The 11,861-nt window shown below is 45.6% G+C and overlaps 1 long non-coding RNA gene across 4 annotated transcripts in view; it reads left to right on the top strand.

The window, feature by feature from the left end:
- The first annotated feature begins 318 nt into the window (after positions 1 to 318).
- The window catches only part of LOC146398511 (uncharacterized), a 242,919-nt gene continuing 231,376 nt past the window's right edge, over positions 319 to 11,861 (top strand). For all 4 annotated transcript variants that reach the window (XR_014819148.1, XR_014819150.1, XR_014819147.1 and 1 more), the window contains exons 1-2: positions 319 to 623; positions 974 to 1,068. This is a non-coding gene — a long non-coding RNA (uncharacterized LOC146398511). The remainder of the gene's footprint in view (positions 624 to 973; positions 1,069 to 11,861) is intronic.

The following is an 11,861-nucleotide window of genomic DNA, read 5'->3' as shown; positions in this document are numbered from 1 at the left end:
GAAAGCGCTGGATTTGCTGCCTGCGCATGCCCAGTTCGCCCACAGGCTGGTCCCTGGCCATCCTGACTCTGCAGCACAGGCTTTGGGCCAGAGGTGCTCCTCTGCACCTTGCCGGGCCCCTGAGGCAAGGTGCCCTGGAGAAGGGCGGAAGAGGTGTTGGCGAGTTCTGAGCGTGGGCCGGAATCCTTGCGAATGAAGTCCGGACCAAGGGCCTGCAGCCGCCAGAGCATCTCGAGCACCCAGGTGGCTCTCATCCCAGGGCCTCCCAGCAGACCCCGCGTAGAGCCCGGAGATCCCGCGAGAACAGGCTTCCGCCGCGAAGAGTGCTTGCAGCTGCCGTGCCGGAGGACGGCGTCCACAGATCTCTGAGGTGTGGTGGCCGTGCAATCCCTGGTCATCTTCTCCCTGCCCCTCCGCTGGACACGCTGTTACTGCCTCCGCTCACCTGAGGCCACTTGGGCGGCCGCGGGCTCCAGCTGTCCCATTGTTTGCCCTCCCGGGAAACGCCTTTCCTCCTGCCCAGACCAAACCCCATCCAGGGCCTGCAGGCGACCCGTGGTAAAGGGAGGAAGTAAATGGGAGAAGTCCGCAGTCAGATAGTTGTTACCGCTGGTCCCCTACAGGTAAGGTGTCCTCTCACCCTACCCCCGCCACCTCCTGGGCTCTTTGAAGATTTTCTCCTTGTCTTTGATTTTCTGCAGTTTGAATACGCTATATCTAGGAATTGGCGTTTTGGTTTGGGGTGGGTGGCGTTTTTGTGTGTGTGGTTTTTGTTTTGTTGGTTTTGTGGTTACTTTGGACCTGTGGTTTAATTGCTGTCACACATTTTGAAGAGTTCTCAGCTTTTATTTAAGGTTTTTTTTTTTTTTTTGGTTCTTTTTTTTCTTTATTGTTGATTTGGTATTTCCATTATGCATAGTTGCACCTGTTGTCATTTTTCTTTTTATTATTTTGTTTTATTTTTAACGTTCAGTTTGGGAAATCTGACCTATATCCAAGCGCAAGGATTCTTTTCCCGGCTGTGACCAGTCTACGGCTGTGACCAGCGTGCGGCTGAGCTCGTCCGAGGTAATCTTCATTTTTATTAGTATTTTCGGTTGTAGGATTATTATTTTTTTATTGGAGTTTCTGTATAAGAAATCCATCTCTTCTTGCATGCTGTCTAACTTTTCCATTACAGACCTTAACATATTAGGCTTATTTTTAATGACCTGACAATTCTAATTTTGGTGTGATTCCTGAGTTTGGTTCTGATACTTGCGTTGTCTCTTCAAACTGTTTTATTCTTGCCTTTTGGAGTGACTTGTAATTTTTTGTTGAAATCTGGTCATGACGTGCTGGGTAGTTGGAACTGAGGTCACTAAGCCTTGAGTGTGAAGTTTTCTGTGAATCTGGCTAGGAGCTGGGCTGTGTTTCATGTTTGCTGTAGCTGTAGGTGCTTTGCATTCTTCTAGGGTCCTTGATTCTGTCTCCCTTCTTGATTCGGGGATTCTCTAAGTACTTCTCTGAGAGATTCCATGTCCGCAGCTCTTTTAGCCAGAACGCGCTGTTATACGGGAGCCCTCCTGGTGTAGTGGTGAAGTACAGGAGGAGAGGGAACGTTCTAGAATTTTCTGACTGTGTCTTGTTTGACTGCCTGTATTGGTAGCCTATGACCACAGGTGTTTCTTGTGTAGTTTCCCTCCCCTAAGACAAGAAGGCTAGATGGGGCCGGACTCAGAGGAATGACCTGCCCCCTCGGCTCTAGAACAAGTACCCAGTGAAGTCTCCCCATTGCTCGGAGAGAAGACTCGTTATAAGAAAGGTCTGGGCCAATTTCAGAAGCATGCCTTCTGGTCCATGCCAGAGCTAGGAGGGTATTTTTATCAGCTGTTCATCATCATGAGAAGCTGGTGGGATTCATGGGAGTAAAGTCAGTAAAAACATGCCCCCGCCTCCCTCCCCACAGTCCCGCAAGGAAATTCTCATTTTCCTGCTGGGGCACACTCAGCCTCCAGCAGTTCATCCCATTTGCCCTTTAAATATTTCCACCAGTGTGACTCCAGCAGCTTCTGCTCCAGGTAAGCAGGTTTTGGCTTTGACTTTTGGGACTCCCCTGACTCTCCCCAGATTTTACGTGGCAGTTTGCCCTGTAGCCTCTCTGGCAGGTCCAAGAAAAGTCGTTGGTTTTGAGTTTGTCCAGCTTTTTCTTGTTGTAAGCACACGGGGCAACACCTTCCAAACAACCTGCCAAAGCTGAAGCTCCAAGTTTTAAGACTTTTTAGTGAGTGTTAATGGAACAAAGTCATTTTTTAGGGTTTCAGAATTTGAGGAGAACTTTTTTTTAAAAAAATGATGTGACGCGAAAGCACTTTCTGGGCCATGATTCAGAGTCTGCATCATTGCATCCTAAAACCTTGACAGAAACAGAAAGTGATGCTTCCGTTAGTTAAGACCTGGGACAAGGAGATGGGAAAGGAGGGTGGCGACATGAGAGGGAGGGAAAAATACTCGTAAATACCTGGATGCTTGATACTGTAAAGAGTTATTAGCATTTAGGAGTTCCCATCATGGCTCAGTGGTTAGTGAACCCGACTAGCATGCATGAGGATGCAGGTTCCATCCTTGGCCTCCCTCACTGGGTTAAGGATCTGGCGTTGCCGTGAGCTGTGGTGTAGGTCAAAGACTCGGCTTGGATATCACGTGGCTGTGGCTGTGGTGTTGGCTGGTGGCTATAGTTAACGATTGGAACCTCCATATGCCACAGGTACGGCCCTAAAAGACAAAAGGCCAAAATAACAACAACAAAAAAGAACATTTAGGTGATGGGCTGAGTATATTAGTTTTATCATTACATTTGGTTGTCATAAGAACCCAGTATATATACCAGGACTGTGCTGAGCATTGACGATTAGCCGTGCCTACCTTCACGGAGCCCACGAGGGTCCCATGGAGGTTCCCATAAATTATTTATTGTCTATGCAACAGTCGTTTCCTCCACAACAATAATGAGGTCAGGTAGCAGGAGGAGATGGTTTGATCTCTGGGAAGGGCAGACTCTCTTGACAGAGGGTCAGGGGCTGTATTACAGTAAGTCTAAGACAGTCATGATAATCCCATTAGTCTTTGCCAGAAGCTTGGTATTGCAGTCTCCTCTCGAAGCAATGCAGGGGAAAAGTTTTCCAGGGGGCTTCCTGGGAGGATTTTTCTTCCTGAATTAAAAGAGAAGGCCTTGGGAGTTCCTGCTGTGGCACATTGGGTTAAGAATTTGACTGCAGCAGCTTGAGTCGCTGTGGAGATGGAGGTTCAGTCCCAGGCCCAGTGCAGTGGGTTAAATGATCTGGCATTGCTGCAGTTAAGGCTCAGATTCAGTCCCTGGCCCGGGAACTTCCATATGCCATGAGTGTGGCTGTAAAATTAAAAAAGAGCGGGAAGGCCTTCAGGAAGCAGATGCCTTTGTCTGAACCTTCATGGGGACTTTGATATGAAGATGGAATGTTTCAAGCTGCAGAAATCATTTTGCGGCTCTAAGAAGATAAGCAGAAGGACACAAAGTCAGGATATGCAGGCAGCAGTGGAGAAGGCTAGAAAGAGCTCTGTGCCACCAACAGAATGCTGGATCCAGCCACCTCCGATTAGGTCTTATAGTTTGTATCAGCACTTCTGATAATGGGAGTGGTGAGTGGTACTCATAGCTCTGGTCTTCACCCTGTTGAGTGAGGCAGACCCAGGGATCCTGTGCTTCGATGTTGCAGCCCTGTCAGCTTGTCAGCAGGGCGTCTGAAACCTCGGTTTGTGTGTTTACCTCATCATGGACTGGCTGCTGGTCCTCCGCCTATATTTTCAGTAGCTCTCCTTAGTTGGCACTTGTTTAAGGATGACACAGGCCTTTAGGGAAGCAGTTATGTTTTTATATCTAATCCTCTTACCACCCTCCACATAATTCAGAGAAGAGCTCAGCCCAGTGGAAGTGGGGAACTCTTGCATCTGAATCACTTTTGTCTCCAAAACTAAACCAGTCTGGGTGTGGCTCCCTCTCCCAGGAGGATCCTCAGTCACTCTGACAAGGACATTGGCAGTGGTCCTCCTCACCAGTCCTGCCAGATGAGCCTGGACATCCTGGCTCTCAGGAGGGACATGACCTGGCCTCATACTGGTTTCATACATCACACACGCGCACACAGACACGCACGCACACACACACCTGCCCACCCTTCCCTTTTCAGACAGTGTGGTATCTTTTCTTCCCCTGAAAATGCCTGTGAGCTTTTTTGAACCAGATCTCATGTAAATCATGTCTCAGGGGGAGCAGGTTTTGAAGGGGAATTCATCCTCTAAATTGAATTCTAGCAGTAGATCTGGTTAGGGGATCTCCAGGAATAGTACTCAGTACCAATCCATGGCAACTGAGAAGTCTTACTGGATTTCTGGAAAGCTAGTCTGTCTAGAAAAATGCATCACTTCCAAGAGAATAAAGAAATAGGAAGAGTAGAGGAGGGAAATGGTTAAAACTGCAAGTGTGCATCTCGTTAACCTGATCCGAGACATAGTCGATTTCCTTCACACTGTGAAGGAAAAACACACAATTCCATGGGGAGAGATGCTTGTATTTTCTGATTGGAGTGAAGTGATGGCCGTTTGCAGCTCGAGACAGAGGAAGGGATCATTCCTCTGTCCTGAAATGTCCTGCGTTTCCTTCTCCGCACAGACCGCAGCATATAACAGGCTTTGACATTTCATTCCTTCTCTGAACTAGTATTTCTTAACGCCTGTCTTTGAATAGTGTCCCTTACCTCCTAAATTCATGTCCACCCAGAATCTGTGGATGTGACCGTACGTGGAAATAGTCATTTCGGATGTAATCAAGGTGAGATGTTCTTATAAGAAGAGAGATATTGGGACACACAGGGGAGAAGGCCGTATGAAGATAGCTGCAGAGACTGGAGCACTGTGCCCACAAGCCACGGAGGCGTCCAGCCTGCAGAACGGGCGAGAGTAAGCTTCTGTTTTTAGAGGCCTCACAGCGTATGGCACTTTATGACAGCTCTCAGAAGCGAATGCAGTCCCAACAGGTACACAGCACAGTGCTAGAAGCTTGATAGATTTGCAAGACTTTAGGTCATGTCTGTAGAATACCACCATCCAGAGATGAAAAGGGACATGCAGTCATCCACTGTTTCGTTTAAAAATCAGCAAAAATAGGGACTGTTGCTAAACTGGAAAAGACCGTCTTGCCAGTTGGCCGATGTTTTCAGCTTTCATTGAGACCCAGGCGAAATGGTTAAGGATGTGCACACAGTCTCTTTGGACCAAAACTGCTTGATTTCCTGGTGGCCACTTGGCTGAAAAGAGTGTCTCTAAAACTTTTCTGAGTGATGAAAATTACCTAGACTGCCAGTAAATTCAAATTTCCAGGGAATCTGGATGTTTAACCAGCACTCAGTTAAGTATCAATAACAAATTTTAATCAATGGATTTAAATATTCCAGACTTAAAAATCAGTAGAGATTATTCAGGGAGCATGAAACATGTTTTTGATGCATTTGATGTAATTTTCAGGCTCCTTTAGTGTCCAGCAAATAGCTACTGATCCTGTACCCGTGCCAGGCCTGCCTAGACTGGGAAGCAGGGTGACGTGAGGAGGGAGAACTTGCACTTGAATCTTGATTATTCTGCGTGCTGTTGGCAAGGTTACTGGTTGCTAGGGCAGTTTATTTAATCTCGTTGGATCACCTGCTTCTTTGGCTGTAAAGTTGTGATAATGTGGAGCATTATATAAATGCAAGGAATTATAATGAGAAAATCGGAGGTGTGCACACATATTTGTAAGAGCAAACCTTATGGCACTGAATGAAAAACTAGAAATATCAGAGATGTGAGACTAGGAAGACAATGTATTAATTTTTTTTCCTGAATGAAGAAGATACTTTAAGGAATGCCCATCATGGCGCAGCGGAAATGAATCCGACTAGGAACCATGAGGTTTCGGGTTCCATCCCTGGCCTTGCTCAGTGGGTTAAGGATCCAGCATTGCCATGAGCTGTGGTGTAGGTCACAGACGCGGCTTGGATCCTGCGTTGCTGTGGATGTGGTGAAGGCCAGGGCCTGATTCAACCCCTAGCTTGGGAACCTCCATATGCCTCAGATGCATCCCTAAAAAACAAAACAAAACAAAAAAAGAGTATACTTTGAGTAAGCTGCTCCCCAAATGCCTGTTGTTTTGAAATAGCAAAGGTCTGAGGAAGGTTTCTTTGAAGGGAGCATTGCTTGTCAGGGAGACACATGAAAGGCAGCTTCTCTGACTCAGCTGCAGCAATAGTTGAAAATTCTTTAGGAAAAATCTGCTTCTCTCATGATTAAAAAGGAAATAGTGTAAAGTTTTCAAAAAATGTGGAAACAATAAATTTTACAAATAGGACCTGCTTGCAGAAATCACATAATACAGAACAAAGAGCAAAGGACACAAAAAGGGAAATACCAGATCAGTCACTCACAATCAAATGCATATCGCTGTTCCCGACTGATAAATAAAAACGAAGCAGAAAGGCCTGCATATCCCATTTTTGTCATCAGATGAAATGTGGTAAAACTCTGAATGATGTAACTATAACCACAACTTTAAAAATACTTAAAAAATAACAGGAGTTGTACATCTCTTTTTCTCCCCGGGGTAATGTTAGCTGGTGTTGGGAGCCTCATGCTGTTGAATATTGATGGGATTCAGTTCTGGTTCATGTGATTCTTGGCTTCACTAACTCGAGAAATCAAGTGATTATCTCTCCCTGCCCCATGTAATTGACAGTTGTCTCTCTCTCTCTCTCTCTCTCTCTCTCTCTCTCTCTCTCTCTCTCTCTCTCTCTCTTTTTTCTTCCCCCCAGCATTTAAAGTCTTACGTTTGAAAATATCCTACCTTCTAGGTCTGTCTGGGAAGCAAATATAGCCTCCTCCTTTGAAAGCTAAAAATCCCAGCTATGAATGTTCTATTCCCTGGTAGTTTGAGCATGGGAAGGGTGCTGATTTACCAATCAGAAGCATCAGCCTTAGATCTCAAATCAAGGGCTGGAGAGAGAGGCAGGGGCCATAGTGAACCTTCTCTGGGGATAGGAGACAGCAGCCATCATGAGAGCGTTGTGTTTCCATGGTCCCCGGAGGCGGTAGGACTGCTGCATGGACTTGTATCCTTTGCCACTGGTGACAGTGGTGGCTAATAGGGTGTCCTCAATGATCCATTTTTTCCTAAGGGAAAATGGGAGGAGTAGGAAATGTAATGTCCATGGCTCCTCAGCCTTTTCTGCCCATTTTCTAAATCTGGTTCCCTAGTTGGTTGAAAGCTATTCGGTATTCTCTTTGTAATTTCATTTCATTTTCTCTTCTCGAATCAGCAAGAGACACAAACTTGACAGAGAAATGATCGCAGGCAGTAGATTTTAAAGACAATCAGGCAATTTGAGAGAATCTGGTTTGAGCCCCTGATTGGAGCTGAAGGCCATGAACATCCAGGCAGTATTTGGGGATGGTAATCTGACTACTGCAGCTCTCAGTGGTCAAAAAATGAATTAAAGTGCCACCAGTATTTATTTGGAATAAAATGTCAATTGACGGCAGGGGGCAGGTATTGGAGAAGCTCTTCGTTATTAATCAGGTCCTGGCTGCTTTGGGCAGTTGCTACGTAGGTTGTGGTTTGCTTCCCTGGACTGGGTGCTGCACATCGTGCTTCAGAGCTCTAGTCCGTCTTTGAGCAGCTTAAGAAAGAGAGTGGTAGACTTATTGCTAAATGTTCATCTATCTTTGACTCAAAAATAGCGACTTTCTATGACTGTGCTTTAAAAGAAAAAAAAAAATCCAAACAATGAAAAGAAAAATAAAAACCTCTTTCTTAAGGCCATTGGGCTTGAATAAATAAATAAAACCTAGAAAGTTTCATCCAGACTGCAAATTACAAAACTGTTGATTTATCAGCCTCACAGCCTCAGCAGGTCACTTATGTAGAAGTTAAAGTATTGATTGAGAGGAGTTCCCATCGTGGCTCAGTGGTTACCAAACCTGACTAGTAATTGGCAGGTTTGATCCCTGGCCTTGCTCAGTGGGTGAAGGATATGGCATTGCCGTGAGCTATGGTGTAGGTCGCACATATGGCTCTGGATCTGGCGTGACTGTGGCTTTGGCGTAGACCAGCAGCTGTAGCTTCAGTTCTACCCCTAGCCTGGGAACCTCCGTATGCTGCCGGGGCGGCCCTAAAAAGACCAAAAAAAAAAAAAAAAAAGGAATGATTGAGAAATATTGAGGACCTATGACCTGGAACAGAAAAGGTAAGGGAGGAGTTGTGAGTAAGACTTGCATTACCTCACCCTCTGCTGAGCCTTCTTAGCCGAGAACCCCGCTTTCCCCATCTGTTAGCTGTGTTCACCTTTTTGGAAGAGTAATGACATGCTGAAAGCTGAAGTCGGTGTATGTCACGCTCTCTTACCTGCATACCAATAACTCCAGGTAGACAGCAGCCTAGCAGGGAGGGTCTGTTACAGACTCTAACCAGGAGGAGAAGGCTTACGTGTCTGTACTCATGCTGAAGCATGAAGACTATGTCGTGAATGTGTTTGGATTTGGACTTAGGAGAACAGGATGTAATTTTGATGTGATAGAAACCACCTGCTCTGGTGCAGAGAAACCTGACTTGAACCATGATCGTCGTAGCTCTTCACCTGATTCCAGAGCTAAGGCATTTCAGGGCCGAGAATATTGTGCATGAAGGGAAGACCAGGTACCACCGAGGAAAAAATCCTGCAGTAATATCACAGATAGTTTCAGGGACTCTCATCCTAGAATCTCCAAAATGAACCTGCATTCCTTCAGCGAGTCGCACTTCTTCATAACCCATTGAATGAAGAGAAAAAAAAAATGTAACCTCAGTTGTAAAAGACCCTGCATGATATGTGAACTCTTACAAGCTGGCCTTTGTAGAATGACAGACTCAGTTGGGGGGACACTTAAACATAGGAAAAAGTGAAAAATCCTCCCAATATATGTAAATATATTTTACCTGGAAGGAGAGATGACTTCAGGCCTTACAATCAATTAGTTATTATTACTAACGGTTCTTTTGGGAGTTGGAGGCCCAGTAACAAGGATGCTTGGGGAAGAGTTATGAACTTCACGTTTTTGGAAAGGGCCAAAGTATAAGAATTTGTGTTCCCTGTGAATGTTCTCCCAGAAGCGCTGCATTGCTCATCGGGAGCCGAAACGTATGACTTGGTGCATATACCTTCTCTAGTCATTCTGATACTTTCTTACCGAGTTCCTGAACAAAGAGGACATGACAACAGGGATGGAGACTCCACATGGACTAAACAGCATTATCCGCTTCGATTTTACGATAATCCCACCAGGGAAGATGGCAGTGGCTCCCTTGAATTGCACATTGAGGATGCGCCCTGATCATTTCAGGTTCCTCTTTCCACCTAACAAACCGGCAACAAGAAAGAGATGGGGATTTTTGGTGTTCGTTGAGGAGACCGGTGTTGACTGTCAAAAGAAAAAAGGCTAATATTCCTAACAGTAAAGAGGAATTTGGGCAGAACCCCAGGTAATCAGCCCCGTTACATCCTGTTCTACCAAGTTGAGTAGTAAGAATTAATGGCTTTTTTTTTTTTTTAAGAATTTTTGACAACAACCCAGCCTAAGTAGAGTACGTAAGGTTCAGCGTCTTTACCTAATGAGGTCACCATACGTAAAAGAATGGTGAACCAGCTGGAGTTTTGGCTCGACATAGGGAAAACGGGATTGGTAAAAGAAAGAAGTCGTTAAATAAATACGGCCTTGCGACACGTGCAGAAATGAGGATGGCACGTCTGCGTGATTTTTTTCTTGCTGAAGCACATACGTACTCATATATTTGAATTCTTATTTCCACTCTCCTCCTTATACTGTTTTAGGAAGGGTGTGTTGATGATTTCAGATTTATATTTTAATCCGTAGGTTAGAAAACATTGAGAGGGTAACATGACAGAGTACGTGGGAAAATGGGCATCATCCCGAGTTCCAGGACTTGGGATCTAAGTTTATTAACTAATTATACTGTAGGTTGTCTTACTTAGGAGATGAGGATAAGCTCATTTTTAGTGGTAGAGGAGGTAGTTACATGATTGAAACAGAAGCAAAAAGAGAAGAAGAAGAAGAAAAAGGAGTTCCCATCGTGGCGCAGTGGTTAACAAATCCGATTAGGAGCCATGAGGTTGTGGGTTCCATCCCTGGCCTTGCTCAGTGGGTTAAGGATCCGGCCTTGCCGTGAGCTGTGGTGTAGGTCGCAGATTCAGCTTGGATCCTGAGTTGCTGTGGCTGTGATGTAGGCCAGTGGCTGGCTGTAGCTCTGATTAGACCCCTAGCCTGGGAATGCCCATATGCCGAGGGTGCGGCCCTAGAAAAGACAAACAAACAAGCACATTTTTCGCCCCCTGCCTCCTCCATATAACTTTCTATATTACATTGGGCTTCCAAAGAGAGTTCTACATGGATATTTAGTATCACCTTTTTAGGATGTTCAGCACCTGCACTCCCTTCCCACATTTGGAAAATGCGGAGAATTTCTCACTACCTGGAAGAAGAGCCTGACTCTCCTCAAAGAAGGTGAAGTGTCAGGTGCTTGATGTTCCTGACGCTCCTGTGGCTAGGGAGAGGACATGTGACCCAACACTGCTAACCAGAAGCATCTCCCTGGGCCAAGAAGTGGGAGCTTGTGATCCAATAAGGACGAGCTGTATGGAGCCCATTCTGGGGCAGGTGTAGTGGGAGGGATGTGGTGGCACCATCTAGGGTACGAGGCAGGAAGTAGCAGTGGCAGCAGAAAGGGGCAAACCTTGGCAGTCAGTGTTTGGTGACAGGAGTACCCCCCCCCCCCCGAGAGTTTCTTTGTAGGAGGATTTTAGCATAATATGGCTGTGGTTTAGTATCTTTTTTCTACTCATTTTCAAAGTTCTTCAGCCTTTCCGGTGACACTAATTCCTATCTTGCCCAGATGCAGCTCTTCTCGAGGATCCCTGTCTGACAGAGCCCTGCCCTTAGCCCAGGTTCTAGTCCTCATTTCTCTCTCATCTTTTATCGTCTCATCGCACATTAATTCCCAGCAGTTAACAACCCAGACTCCTGTTTACTGTGCTGTCCTAGCCACTCTCACGCTGGCACCAGCGCTGCAGCAGTGCGGGGTGGTGGATTCAGGATTCATTCTAGTCCAGCACATGCGGTGTTAATAACAGCAGGGACAAAACCTTACTCCTGCTTGCTGAGGTGGAAGCCTTCGGATCAGCATACAGTCCGCTGCAGCAAATCCATGTTTCTTTGAACCAAGTTGCTATTTCGGCATGCTCTTGGCTCTCTTCATAATGATAAATAATCAGCATGGTTCAGGAATGTCAAAGGAAATGATTTTCAAGGCAAGCAGAAATAATTTTATTCTTCAAAGAACTTGTTGGAGGGCAGGGGGTGGATGTGCTGTATGCTCTGAGGCAGCTACAGATTTATGACTAAGTGATGATTTGGGAGTTGTATTTTTTGAGTAACGGTTGGCTTGGTTACATCTGTGACTCCAGCTCTACCTGAACTATTCAAGGGGAAAGGAAAAAAAAGACTCTCTTGTAGTGCCTGGCTTAACTTAGCGTGAGACAGAAGATAGAGCATCTGCCAATCCAGGACCTCCTTGTGGATGCCAAAATCTACAGATGCTCAAGTCCCTTTATAAAACGGCATAGTAGTTACACAAACCTACTCACGGCCTCGTGTATGCTGTGTACATCACTACATTACTTGTGACACCTATACATGTAAATACTACGTAAAGAGTTGTAAATACAATGTCAATACCGTGTGAATAGTTGCCAGTGCACAGCAAATTC

The sequence above is a fragment of the Sus scrofa genome, chromosome 11 (genome assembly GCF_054392235.1).
Source record: "Sus scrofa isolate SSC_HxYL_T2T_F1_AM1 chromosome 11, Sscrofa_HxYL_maternal_Yorkshire_Landrace_v2.0, whole genome shotgun sequence".
NCBI classification, from domain to species: domain Eukaryota; kingdom Metazoa; phylum Chordata; class Mammalia; order Artiodactyla; family Suidae; genus Sus; species Sus scrofa.
Note: the sequence above shows the minus strand (reverse complement) of the source record. Positions and strands in the feature narration are given on the sequence as shown.